Source organism: Monodon monoceros, unplaced genomic scaffold (genome assembly GCF_005190385.1).
Source record: "Monodon monoceros isolate NGI ecotype Baffin Bay Population unplaced genomic scaffold, NGI_Narwhal_1 Super_Scaffold_14, whole genome shotgun sequence".
Taxonomy (NCBI): domain Eukaryota; kingdom Metazoa; phylum Chordata; class Mammalia; order Artiodactyla; family Monodontidae; genus Monodon; species Monodon monoceros.
In genome coordinates this window covers 4,825,187-4,836,846 of record NW_021703770.1, presented here as the reverse complement: position 1 = coordinate 4,836,846, position 11,660 = coordinate 4,825,187, and the positions used below count along the sequence as shown (strand labels likewise).

Below are 11,660 nucleotides of genomic sequence, written 5' to 3'. Positions count from 1 at the left end.
TTTATTTATTTATTTATTTATTTATTTATTTATTTATTTATTTATTTATTTAATTACTGGCCGTGCTGTGCGGTTTGTGGGATCTCAGTTGCCTGACCAGGGATTGAATCTGGGCCATGGCAGTGAAAGCCCGGAATCCTAACCACTAGGGCCACCAGCGAACTCCCTGAATGGACTACTTTTAAACTAGAGTTATGAGCCTGGGATAATTTTTATTTCCATCACTAATTTATTATAGTATTTATTATCACCTTGGTTAAGTGGAATAAAGTTCTAAGATGGCAGTTTTCTCTCAGTAAAATGAGATGGTTGGACACCAGATGATTCTAATTCTCAGGTTCTATGAAATAATGGGGAATACTGTGTTAGTAAAACTTATAAATATTGGATCTGAAAGACTCAGAAATCGTACTTGATTTTTTAGAATAACTCCTTTGAATAGGCTGGGGGCCAAAGGAAAATACCAATTAACTCCAAAGCAAAGATTACCCAACTTCCAGCTATAAGGGAGGAGGGCTCAAATTCTTCCCATTCAGAAGTTTTTTGTTCATCAATTAAGGGCTGGTCTTATATTTTCTTTTCTTGTTTTTCATTAACTTTTATTGGAGTATAGCTGCTTTACAGTGTGGCGTTAGTTTCTTGCTGTACAGTAAGGTGCTCTTAGGTTTTCGGATTTTCTTTCCATTGGCTTCTTCCCCTCACCATCTTAATATGTTAAGTGTCTGCATCTTTAAAGTAGATTATTTATTTGTGCCCATGCTTCCTCTGGTTATCTCTCTTCCCCTCATCTGTCTCTAGCACCCATTCTTTTCTCTCCCTCACCTATCACTCACTATACAACCTGGGATGTGCAGACTCTGGCCCTCACCACTCCACTGACATTGCATTTCCCAAGGTCTCCAGTATTGTCTTTGTTGGTAATTCCAACGGACCCTTTCTGGACTTCCTCCTGGCAGTCGGCAGTGTTATGATGAAAATTTTTCTAAAACAGTGCTTTGAAAGATACAAAATTTAAAGTCATTTTTATCTCTGGACTTGGGTGGGTGGTGAAGGCAAGGGACTGGGATGAGAAGAGCCTTAGATGAAGGCTTAGACACTAATGTTCTTCTTCCTGGTTAGGCGATGGATATATAGATGCTCTTTACCTAACAGGTATGATTTTATCAAAACCCTAAGAAATAATAGAAGGCATGGACCACTGGTGATAGTGTTTCTTGAGCCAAGAATTACAACTTTTGTGTGCTTTAGGTTCATAAAGTAAACAACACAAATATAAAATTTTGATTTACATTTTCCTGTAAGCTACATGACAGTGTGTTTTATTTCTCTCTGATCCACATCAGGATAGTGCTAGGATTTAGAAGGTGATGTAAGGAATCAAAATGATATGTAGGATATTTCAGAAGGAAAACACATTTCCCCCTCCCTCCTTCCCTCCCTTTCTCTCTCATATCTATCCACCCATCCATCAAGCCAACAAGTGCCATTCTGCCTTTTACTCTAAGGTAACTGATGGATTTAAAACTTGCTTGTAAACAGCCTGAGGGCAGGGGCCACACCTGTATCTTTGCACTCTCCAGCGTCTTGCCTTTGTTGTAGCTACAAAAGTGTTTGTTACACACCAAGTATGGAACTTTAACCATTTTCTCTCTAAACAGGATATTAGGGATATCATTCATCCCACATATTTCACAGCTGAGAGAACTGAGGTCTAGAAAATGTAATAAATTTACCTATGCTCACATAAGGAATTAAGGGCAGCTTTTGGAAGCAGCATTCATTTCGGTAGCCCAGAAGTTTTCCAACGTGGCTGCACTTCATACTCACATAAGGAGCTTTTAAAACATATTTATGCCCGGGCCTTGCTGCCAGGTAGTACGATTTAATTGGTCTGGGCTGGGATTTGGGGATGTGTCTTTAATGAGCTTCCCAGGTGACCCAACTGTGTGCAACTAGTGACTCTCAAGCCCATGTTTTTCCCTGTTAGGCCTCCCATGGGTTGGCTTATCCACAGATGGAACTAACATTCAAGGTAGGGTTGTTTTAGGCTCCGATGTGAGTCCCCAGTGTAGAGTCTTCCTAGCTTTCCATGACAGGGCAGGAACCAGAAGAAGTTAAGAGTTCCTGAAGGTGCAGGGGAAAGAGAGTGGATTTGACGCATCGAAGAGAAGCTGGAATCTCTCTTGCACATCATGGCGTTTTGAAGAATGTAACTTACTCCTGACCTTTATGCTGTGCTCTGGTTAATTTAAAAAGAAATTCTTCATCAATCTTCTGTGCTTAAGTTAAGTGAACTTCCTGTGATGAGAAACTCTAAAGATTCTGGTGCTTAGAGAATAAACCAAGTCAGGTTTTTCCCTCCCTTCCCTCCCTCCTTCCAGTTTATCATCAATCAGCCATTAATTGGGTGCCTACTGTGTATTAGGATGTTGCTCAAATAAAAAAGTGGTTGGGCTTCCCTGGTGGCGCAGTGGTTGAGAATCCGCCTGCCGATGCAAGGGATGCGGGTTCGTGCCCTGGTCCGGGAAGATCCCACATGCTGCGGAGCAGCTGGGCCCGTGAGCCGTGGCCGCTGAGCCTGCACGTCCGGAGCCTGTGCTCCGCAAGGGGAGAGGCCACAACAGTGAGAGGCCCGCGTACCACAAAAAAAAAAAAAAAAAAAAGAAGTGGTTAATGAAGGGAGCAGTGGATACAGAGAGCTGAAAAAAAAAAGCATAGTTCTTACCTCTGGAAGCTTTTCACCTTGAGTGAATTGGGAATACTTACGAGGGCACATCTTGCCAGAGAACACAGAGGTGGTCAGGCAGCTTGGGTATGATTTCAAAGCAGATCTCTATTTATGTATTCACATAATCATATATTTTTGTAAAATGCACACAATTAAGAATTTTCCGTATTTTTCTTAAAGTAGTTTCCCAAATTGTATAAGCTTTTGTTTTTGGCAAAGCATCAACTGTACCCGTTCCCAGGCTCCCTGTTCCCACCATTCTTTTCCTTTATCACTTACATGTTTCCTGCCCACACTCTGCTAGAGGTGCTTTGACACAGGTGATACAAACGCCTGGGCCAGCACACAGGGCAGGTGGAACTAGAGAAGACAGGCTGGGACGTGTCCCTTAGTGTGCTCCCATCTTGGCGGTCGCCACGCACCTTGCTATTTTAAGTGCTCTGAGAACTAAAGACACCTGGACAGTTTCATTAAAGCCTGAGTTCCTGAACTTATTTCATCCACATTGAAAAAAACAGTTTTTTTCCTTTTGGCATAAAACCTGGAGCTAACGTTTTGTTCTGTTTCAAGACTTTTTTTGATGTGGACCATTTTTAAAGTCTTTATTGAATTTGTTACAATATTGCTTCAGGTTTTTTTTTTTATGTTTTGGTTTTTTGGCCGAGAGGCATGTAGGATCTTAGCTCCCTGACCAGGGATCGAACCCACCCCTCCTGCATTGAAGGGCGAAGTCCCAACCACTGGACCGCCAGCGAAGTCCCCCGGAGCTAGTGTTTTGTAGACCAGCGGTCCCAAACCTTTTCTTGGCACCAGGGACCGGTTTCGTGGAAGACAGTTTTTCCATGGACAGGGCGGGGAGGGGCAGTGATGGTTCAGGCGGTGATGCGAGTGATGGGGGGCGATGGGGGGCGGCAGATGAAGCTTTGCTCGCCGGCCCGCAGCTCACCTCCTGCTGTGCCGCCCGGTTCCCAGCGGGCCGCGGACCTGGGGCTTGGAAACCCCTGTTGTAGAGTACACTCGGAGGAACCCTGAGCTGGGAATGCGTCTGGCCTGGCTCGGCAGCCCACCCTGGTGTTGGGGAAAACAGCAGCGTTTTCACTCTATTCATTACGCAGTGACTGTTGTGGAGCCCAGTTACGGGTCGAACCCTAAACTAGATGCTGAGGATTCAATGGCGAGCAGAAGCAGACCTGGTTCCTGCTTTCACGGAACTCACAGAAAAGATAGACGAGTCAAACAGATGCGTGGTTATCAATTATGATAGATGGCATAACATAAAAGCATAGAGCACCAGGGAGACCCTCATAAAGAGGGGGTAGGATTTGTTCTTGAAAGTCTAGGAGAACATCCTTGAAAGAGTGGCAAAAATATTTGAGACCTGGAGAGTAAATAGGAGATGAGTAGATTAGACTGGGGAACAGCAGGAGTGGGAGTGATGTATACAGCATCCCCGTGGTGGAGAAAGCACGCCATAGCTGAGGAGGTAAAGCAGGAGGTGAGAGCCACTCTCCCTCCACCCTTTGCTTAGTTCTAGAGTCTTCTGGATGTTTTCTTTTTCCAGCACCATAAGGATTATGTGTTGACTCTGAGTCTCCTCTATGGGCTGCTGGATTATATCCTCGTGTTAATGACCTGAAGGCATTTCAGAACTTTAGAGAGATGTTGTTTCCATGCCAACGGCATTGGATTCCCAAGGCAGGTACCAAAGGCTCCTTTGAAAGGCCTAGGTGCCTGTTCTGTATACCTTATCCAAGGGAGAGCCTTCTCTTAGCTTATTACCTATATTTCACTGGAAGAGTATAAAATGTTGCCTTTCTTATTTTCATTTTTTAAAATATGAGATCACAGTTAAAAAAGAAGATGGTAGTGAGAACTCTCATATAGGAGGAGTCTCGTGTAGGACAGAATGTAGTTGGCACCACCCTTGGCCCGTAGAAGATACTCGTTACATATCTGTGGAATGAGATGCCTCTAGGGCATTTGAGTTTGAGGTGTCAGTGCCCCATTCTGTTTTCACCCCCAGTGGATGCTGATGCTTTGGTTACTATGTGTGCCTCAAGTTGATTTGACATTTCCCTGTGTCATTCTTTTATAAGTTGTCCCCTTCCTCAGCTCCTAACTCTGCACCTGAAGGCAAGAGAAACTGTCCCATGCCCGGATTAACTGTGCAGGTTAATGGTACCGACCAAGACCTCAGATCACCAAGACCTTGCCCATCGGGCAGGGAGATCTCTGGAGAGAAGCTCTGAAGCAAGACTCTTGTCCAGATCAGGGCAGGGGCCTGCCATCGTTGGGCTCCCGCAGAAGCTGATCCTGAGATCAGAATTTTAGTGCTGGTGACTTACTTAGAAGATGCTTCCCAGAAACACTAGCAAAAGAGGGGCGAAGTAATATAGAGAGAGAAGGAAGCCAGCAAAGTGTATGTTGCCATGAAAATGACCTCTGTGGCTGCAGGAACTCAGTCCTTCTGAAGAGCTCTGGGAGCCAGGGTGGAATACACACTTCTGAGTTATCCACCTGGGCTGTGAGGGGCTGGGGTTTTAGCCGCCCTCTCTGCTTCTGTCTTTGCCGAGAGCCACTTTCAGGGTTGTCCAGCTTGCCTGTGTGCAGGCAGAGTCACGGGTGTCCAGGAAGAGCCCTCCCTGTGTAGCGGTTCAGAGCGGGGTCCCCAAATAGTGTCTGCCTCAGGGCTGCTTCCACACAAGCCTGGACTTGCCATTGGTCCCAGGGAAACATCAGGGCATCCTTAAAAGGGGCAGATGTGAGTGGCCAACTGACTGCATGTTGGGCAGAAGTCTGTTTTGGGAAGAGGGAGGCACTTCCCCTAACGAGGCCATGACCTTCACATACAAGACACATCTCCACATTTAATACACACGGTGCCAGGTTCCATGGCAGGGTGTCAGTTCTTTCTTATTTTCCCGGGTGATGCTACCTCATTTTTTTTTTCGTTCTAATACCTATCAAGAAGCTATCAGAATTCTTCTTGTTCTATTGTTGCAATCATGGCAATGTTCTTTGTCTACCTTTGCCACCCAACAAGACCTCTGTGGACCAGAGATGGGAAAACTGGTGAAGAAGGGCATACGGGGACAGGAGAGGCATTTTACAGTTTAATCAGGGAGGGGGATGCACATTTCTTTCCCCCAGATGGAAAGCATTTAAATACACTGGATGTAACACAGCCATGGTTGCTAGAGATAGAGAATTAGGTCTTGCATATGCTGCTTTTTAGGAACAGAATTGATTTGTTCTCTTGGGGCTTGCTACAAATAGAATTGGGAAACTCTGGCTATTATCATACTGACCTTACTCTGGACAGGTACACTGGGGTTTTCGTCTAAGACACTTGCCAGGTGGTAGCTTGAGATCACTTAGAACACTGGATTAGAAAAAAGAGAAGCAGGGTAGAGCTGTGCGCAAGTCAACATTATTGTTCATTGTTTCTCATTGATCCTGTCTAATGTGACTTTTCTGCCAACTTTTGACGGCCACCACTAAAATAAGGTTATTTCTGGACCTGAGAAAACAGGGAGCAGAGGTCAGATCGATCCATTTTCAATTTACCTAACGCTGTTAAGGTGCTTCTCTACAGCAAGGTCTGGGTAGGAAGCTGGTGCAGAGGAGTAGACATCCCCGATTCTGCCTCTGGAAATTTACAGCCCAGTGGGGAAGATGATAAGTGATGGGAAACACCTACCAGAAAGCTGGTAGCGATTGTAGGAGAGCTTTCCACAGTGTGTGGTGGACAGTGGGGGGAGTAGGAGGCCTTGAATGAGTCCAGGTGGGGATTGCGGAAGATGTGACCCAGGGCGAGGGTGGTAAGAAGGGGCAATCTGGAGCTTCAGCAGGATTGGCTCATGGTTGCGTGGCCTGGATGACCATGATTTCTGCATGAGTTGGGGGCTTGGTTGGCAGGAAATGATGAGTTCTGTTACATGTTATGTTTGGGACGTCCTTGCCGAGAGACAAGTGGGAGCTTGGAGGACAGATCTGGGCTGGAGACATGGATTTAAGTGTCGGCACCATAGGTTTCCATCTGTGGCAGCTGGGTGGAAAGCGATTCTTTTAATTAAAATAGGTCTCTGTTTCCCTGTCTGTAAAATGGGAATAGCACTGCCTGCCATCAGAGTGTTGTGGGAAGTAAACAAAACAGCCTGTGAAAACCATGGCACCAAAGAGAATGTTAGTACCGTCCCCACCTTCACCTTAGAAAAAAAATATTCATAATCAGATCCTATGATCTTGCTCTGCTCGTCTCCTTCTTATTCCAGTCCCAACTTAGCCAACTCAACCGACACCATGAAGAGATGAGATCCTACGTAAGTCATAGGAGAGAAGCCCAGGGTCCTTCCACTCTACCGTCTTGCTCCACACACCTGTCGCTTAACTTTCTCCACTGCTGCCTTTGCCCTTTAAAATTCCTCTCCTAAGGAGTGGTTTCTGGAGAGCAAGGCACTTCTTGGCACAGTTCTTTGGTCTGTCGAGCCTCCAACTGATGTCACTTTTAGAGGGCTTTGCAAGCATAATGGTGCCCGAGCCAGGGTGGTGCCAAAACGTGTGCACGCACGCGTGCGTGAGTCTTCCGAGAACTACATTAATCAATTCTAATCAGTCCAACACTTACTGAGCACCTACTGTGTGCCAGGTATGGACAATATTGGAATAGATGCAGGATATTAAGGAGGTACTGAGGGAGTACCTTTGACCCAAACTGGGGAGGTTTCTTAGAGCAATTGATATTTGAGTTTTGTTTTAAAGGGTGATTCATAGTTATCTAGGCAAAGAGGGAACACAGACATTCCGGACAGAAGGAAGGACACAGACCAAGTCTCAGAGGTGATACAAAGTGTAGGGCATTCTAGAAATTTCAAGAAGTTTGATGTGACTGGAATGCAGGGGGGGGAGCGGCCGTGGGGCTGGTGTGGAGGGGACGAGGCAGGGACCTTGGGAAGGTGGGTCATGCTCGTGTCACAGACAGCTCTCTGTGCCGTGCTCGGGAGTCTGGCATTCACCTGCAAAGGAGCTGAGCTTCTGAAACGGATTCCTTGCCTTATGCTCACAAATGGCACCCCCGGTGACACACTGAACCTTCGATGAAACCTTACAGTCCCTGTCCGTACTATACTTTGGCCAGGTGTTCCAGCCCTCACTTGCAGTCTGCCTCCTCTACGCCCCTCCCTCCCCCATCTTTTGGTAGCTGCTTCTTTTATTTATTTATTTAGGCTGCTCCGGGTCTTAGTTGCGGCATGCGGGATATTCATCGCGGCATGTGGGATCTTCAGTTGCGGCGTGTGTTCGGGATCTAGTTCCCTGACCAGGGATCGAACCCACGCCCCCTGCGTCGGGAGCGTGACGTCTTATCCACCGCGCCGCCAGGGAAGTCCCTTTTGGTAGCTTCTTAATTCCCATCTTTCTAGATTGAGGGCTGCTTTTCAGATTTCCAAACAGATGACATAACCTAACCCTTTTCATCTCCTTATGTATCCATGATATTCCAAATAAATATTTATATTTTAACAAAACCAGAACCCCCCCACCCATATTTGATGGACTCAACCATTCTAATGTAAAGAAGAAATCTGACAGGGACCTACCACTTGAAATAAAGAAACGCAGTACGAAACAACACAGACGCAAGTACTTAGTGTTGAATTTGAAATCACGCAGGGCCCCCTCCCCCCAGTTTCCAGAGACGTTAAAACCGTTTGTGGAAAGGGGCAGAGCCAGTACCGGAAAGCATGTCTCCTGTTGCCTGGATGTAGACTCCTTCCGCAGCCCTACGAGCTGTGACTATTGAATCTTCGGGAAAAGAATCCCCAGCTGCTATTAGGACCGTCCTTGCACACTTAAATGCACGGTCCCACGGAGACTTCCTGCACCCTGGGTCATTCTACCCTGAATAACGTCTAATTATGTATTTCCATGGTTACTTTCAGAGATAATAATGAAACCCGCAGCCCCCTAAAACATCACAAGGACTTTAGGAAGCGTGTCGAAGAGGGAACAAAACAAAACCACACAATTACCATATTCAGGTAAATAATCAGAGGCGAAACTGGCTACGGAGGCATATTATCTCTCACTAATTATCATTTTAAATGATGAGAAACTCAAAATGGATGGTCCTTTCCCCACCCCTGCGCTGCACAGAGTGCTTCGCTTCCCAGCTCCAGGAACCAAGGGCCTAATTATATGCACTTAATAATTCAGCCCCGTCCATTCGTTGCTGTCAGTGGGGGCCACGCTCCTTACAAAAAGTGCATCATTAAAAATAAAACCCTTGCTTTTCCTCCCTCCCCTTCCCACTCCCTAGCATGAGGAATGACTGTGATTAAGACCAGCCCAGTTAACAGCCAGAGGTCCGGGTCTGTCCATCCCCAAGCTCGGCAGGAGTACCCGCTCTTTGCCTTGAGATCTGGAGTGGATATCCCTCCCGAGGAGCCAGATCAGACATGCATTGCACATCGCTGCAGGCTCCGTGGAACTTAGTAAAGTGCCGCGTGCGCTCTGTCGTGTATTTGCAAAGGGGGTTAATCAAGTACTGGAGCCCCAGGTACTAAGTACTTATTCAAGTATGAGGTAGCTTTCTCACAAGATTTTGAGTTGCTGTTATTTACATGGAAATGAGAAATGGTTTGTTTCACTTGGTCGCTGATTCCGGGTCTCGCTTCTAAATAGAGCACAGGGTTAGCCCCTGTCATGGGGTTAGCATCCTGCAAGGTGGTGGCTTCACAGAGTTGCAACCAAAATAAAGTCTCCGTTCAGGGAGCTCACGTTCAGTCAGAGGGAGATGGATTCAAAAGCGATCGGGGTGCAGTGAGATCACTGCCTTGAGAACTAGGGAGCTTCTGCCGTGGGCCTGATAAGGGGTAACATTCGTGAACACGGCAGAATAAGTACGCTTTCCTGGGTCCACCTCTGCAAATGAGGTCTGGCTTTAACAGGGAAAAGATGGAATTGTTATCATTGAATACTTCTGGGGGGATGAGACCATGAGGCAGCACGCAAAGGATTCTCGGGGCATTTCACGTCCTGTCCCAGGTCTCAGCCACGTTTTCCATGTCCGTCTGTGGCCCCACTCTGCTTTGGCTGTCCCAAGCATTCCACGATTTTCGAACTCAATGCACCTTCGTGCCACTGCCCTTGTTTCTTCCACTGACATCCCCCTCTTCCTAGTCTGTGTCTGTGGAATTCTCAACCATCTTCCGAGGCCTGTGTGAAGCAGCATGCTGTCATTAAAGAAATAGAGACTTTCGAGAGAAACCCTGTCTTTAGCATTGGTTCCACCAGTGACCAGCCGTGGCCACGTCATTTATTGCCCCCGAGTTCAGCTTTCTCATGGACGAAGACAGGAGTCATGACCCCTGGTTCAAAGAGCTGTTGCAAGGATTAAATGTAGGGGACTCACAAGATGAGACGCATGGTGGGTACTCCATAGTTGCTACTTCCCCCGCTGCCTTTGTGGAATCAAATTCCATAAATTAGATGAAGGAAACATACCAGGAGCTCCATTTCTACCAACAAGAAGATATAAACCATCTCCTACGTCCTAAGCCCCAAGCCGGCAGCTGCGGGAAGGCAGGATGTGAGACCTGGGAATCCATTAAGGTGCTGACTGTCCAAGTATGGAGATAAGACCCATCACACTCATGAAACACACCAGCCCAGAATTGTGTTACAGGGTTCACCTGAGCAGCCTGGGGGCAGCGGTATTCACCTTTGAATGTCCAGGGACTGGCGTGGTGCCTTTTGCTGAATGAAAGCGTGAATGACTGAATTGAATGAGTAAATGAATACACAATATTGTGGCAGCCTCCATAGCACCTAGTCCAAAATATGTGCTTAATAAGTGATTACATATTTGAATTAGTGAAGGAATGGTTCACATTACATGTAATAGGCACTTTATGATTTGAAGAGGTGTGCAGGACATTTGGGACCAGATAGAATTGGGTTTTGTCTTAGATGTGACTACCCCGTAACTATGGGTGTGACCTTCAGCAAGTCAAATACTGATTCCAACCCCAAGACTTGGAATAGCAGAGATCACAAAATGGACAGCTCTCTCTATATAGCTGTATAGCTATAGATCTATAGATCTATCTGTCTACCTATCTATCTATCTATCTATCTATCTATCTCTGAATGGGTTTCTGATGTGCCACTGTCTATTCCCTATTGTCATACTCTCCACCTGCAGCTTAGATGCTTAAGTAAATTCACACGTGGCATTCATGGAGGAGGCCATGCGTGAGTTGGGTTTCAGAGGATGAGTAGGAGTTGACCAGAAGGTAATGGGGGAGAGGGAACCATGGTTCAGAGATCAAGGTTCACTCAGGAAATAGGGAGATGTGTGATGATAAAATGAAGAAGGCCAAGCTGGGGTTGGGAGGGTGTGTTGAAGATTCAAGGACAGTCTGTGATGCGGGCAGAGATTTAAGTGAAGCTAGAGCATGAATGCTCTTACAAGACACTCTAGGAGGCCTTGATTCAGATCAGAGAAAATAAAATTATTTAATGATGCCCTGTTGTATTCCAGGCCATGTCCTTGTCACCAGACAATGATGGATGAGGAAGATGCGGTCCCCACAGTCCCACTGGGAACAGCAGACAGGAACAGAAGATCTCAGCGTAACGCAGTGGATGCTGCCAGGCAGGTAAGTACGGGGGCCTGGAAAGTACAGGAAAGTTCTCACCGCCGTACTGCGATGTAGCTACAGTTACAGTCACCACTTTACAGATGGAGAAACCAGGCTTTGCTGGACTCCCAAGCTTGTTCCACTGCACAAAAGATGGCCAGTGACAGTGGCTGTGTTCCAGGCCGGGCTTTGAGTGTGGAATCTAGCTTATTGGCTTCCAGGCCACAGAGCTGCAAACTCACCCATCCAGTCGCCCTCGCCGTCAGTGGAGGGGGCAGAGAGTTGTCCCA

The 11,660-nt window shown here is 46.5% G+C and overlaps 1 protein-coding gene across 1 annotated transcript in view; it reads left to right on the top strand.

Annotated features, from left to right (window-relative positions):
- Window positions 1–11,378, top strand: part of KHDRBS3 (KH RNA binding domain containing, signal transduction associated 3) — a 272,767-nt gene extending 261,389 nt beyond the window's left edge. The window contains exon 11 of the transcript XR_003793559.1: window positions 11,271–11,378. The gene's annotated coding sequence lies outside the window, so the exon portion shown is untranslated. The remainder of the gene's footprint in view (window positions 1–11,270) is intronic.
- The last annotated feature ends 282 nt before the right edge of the window (window positions 11,379–11,660 follow it).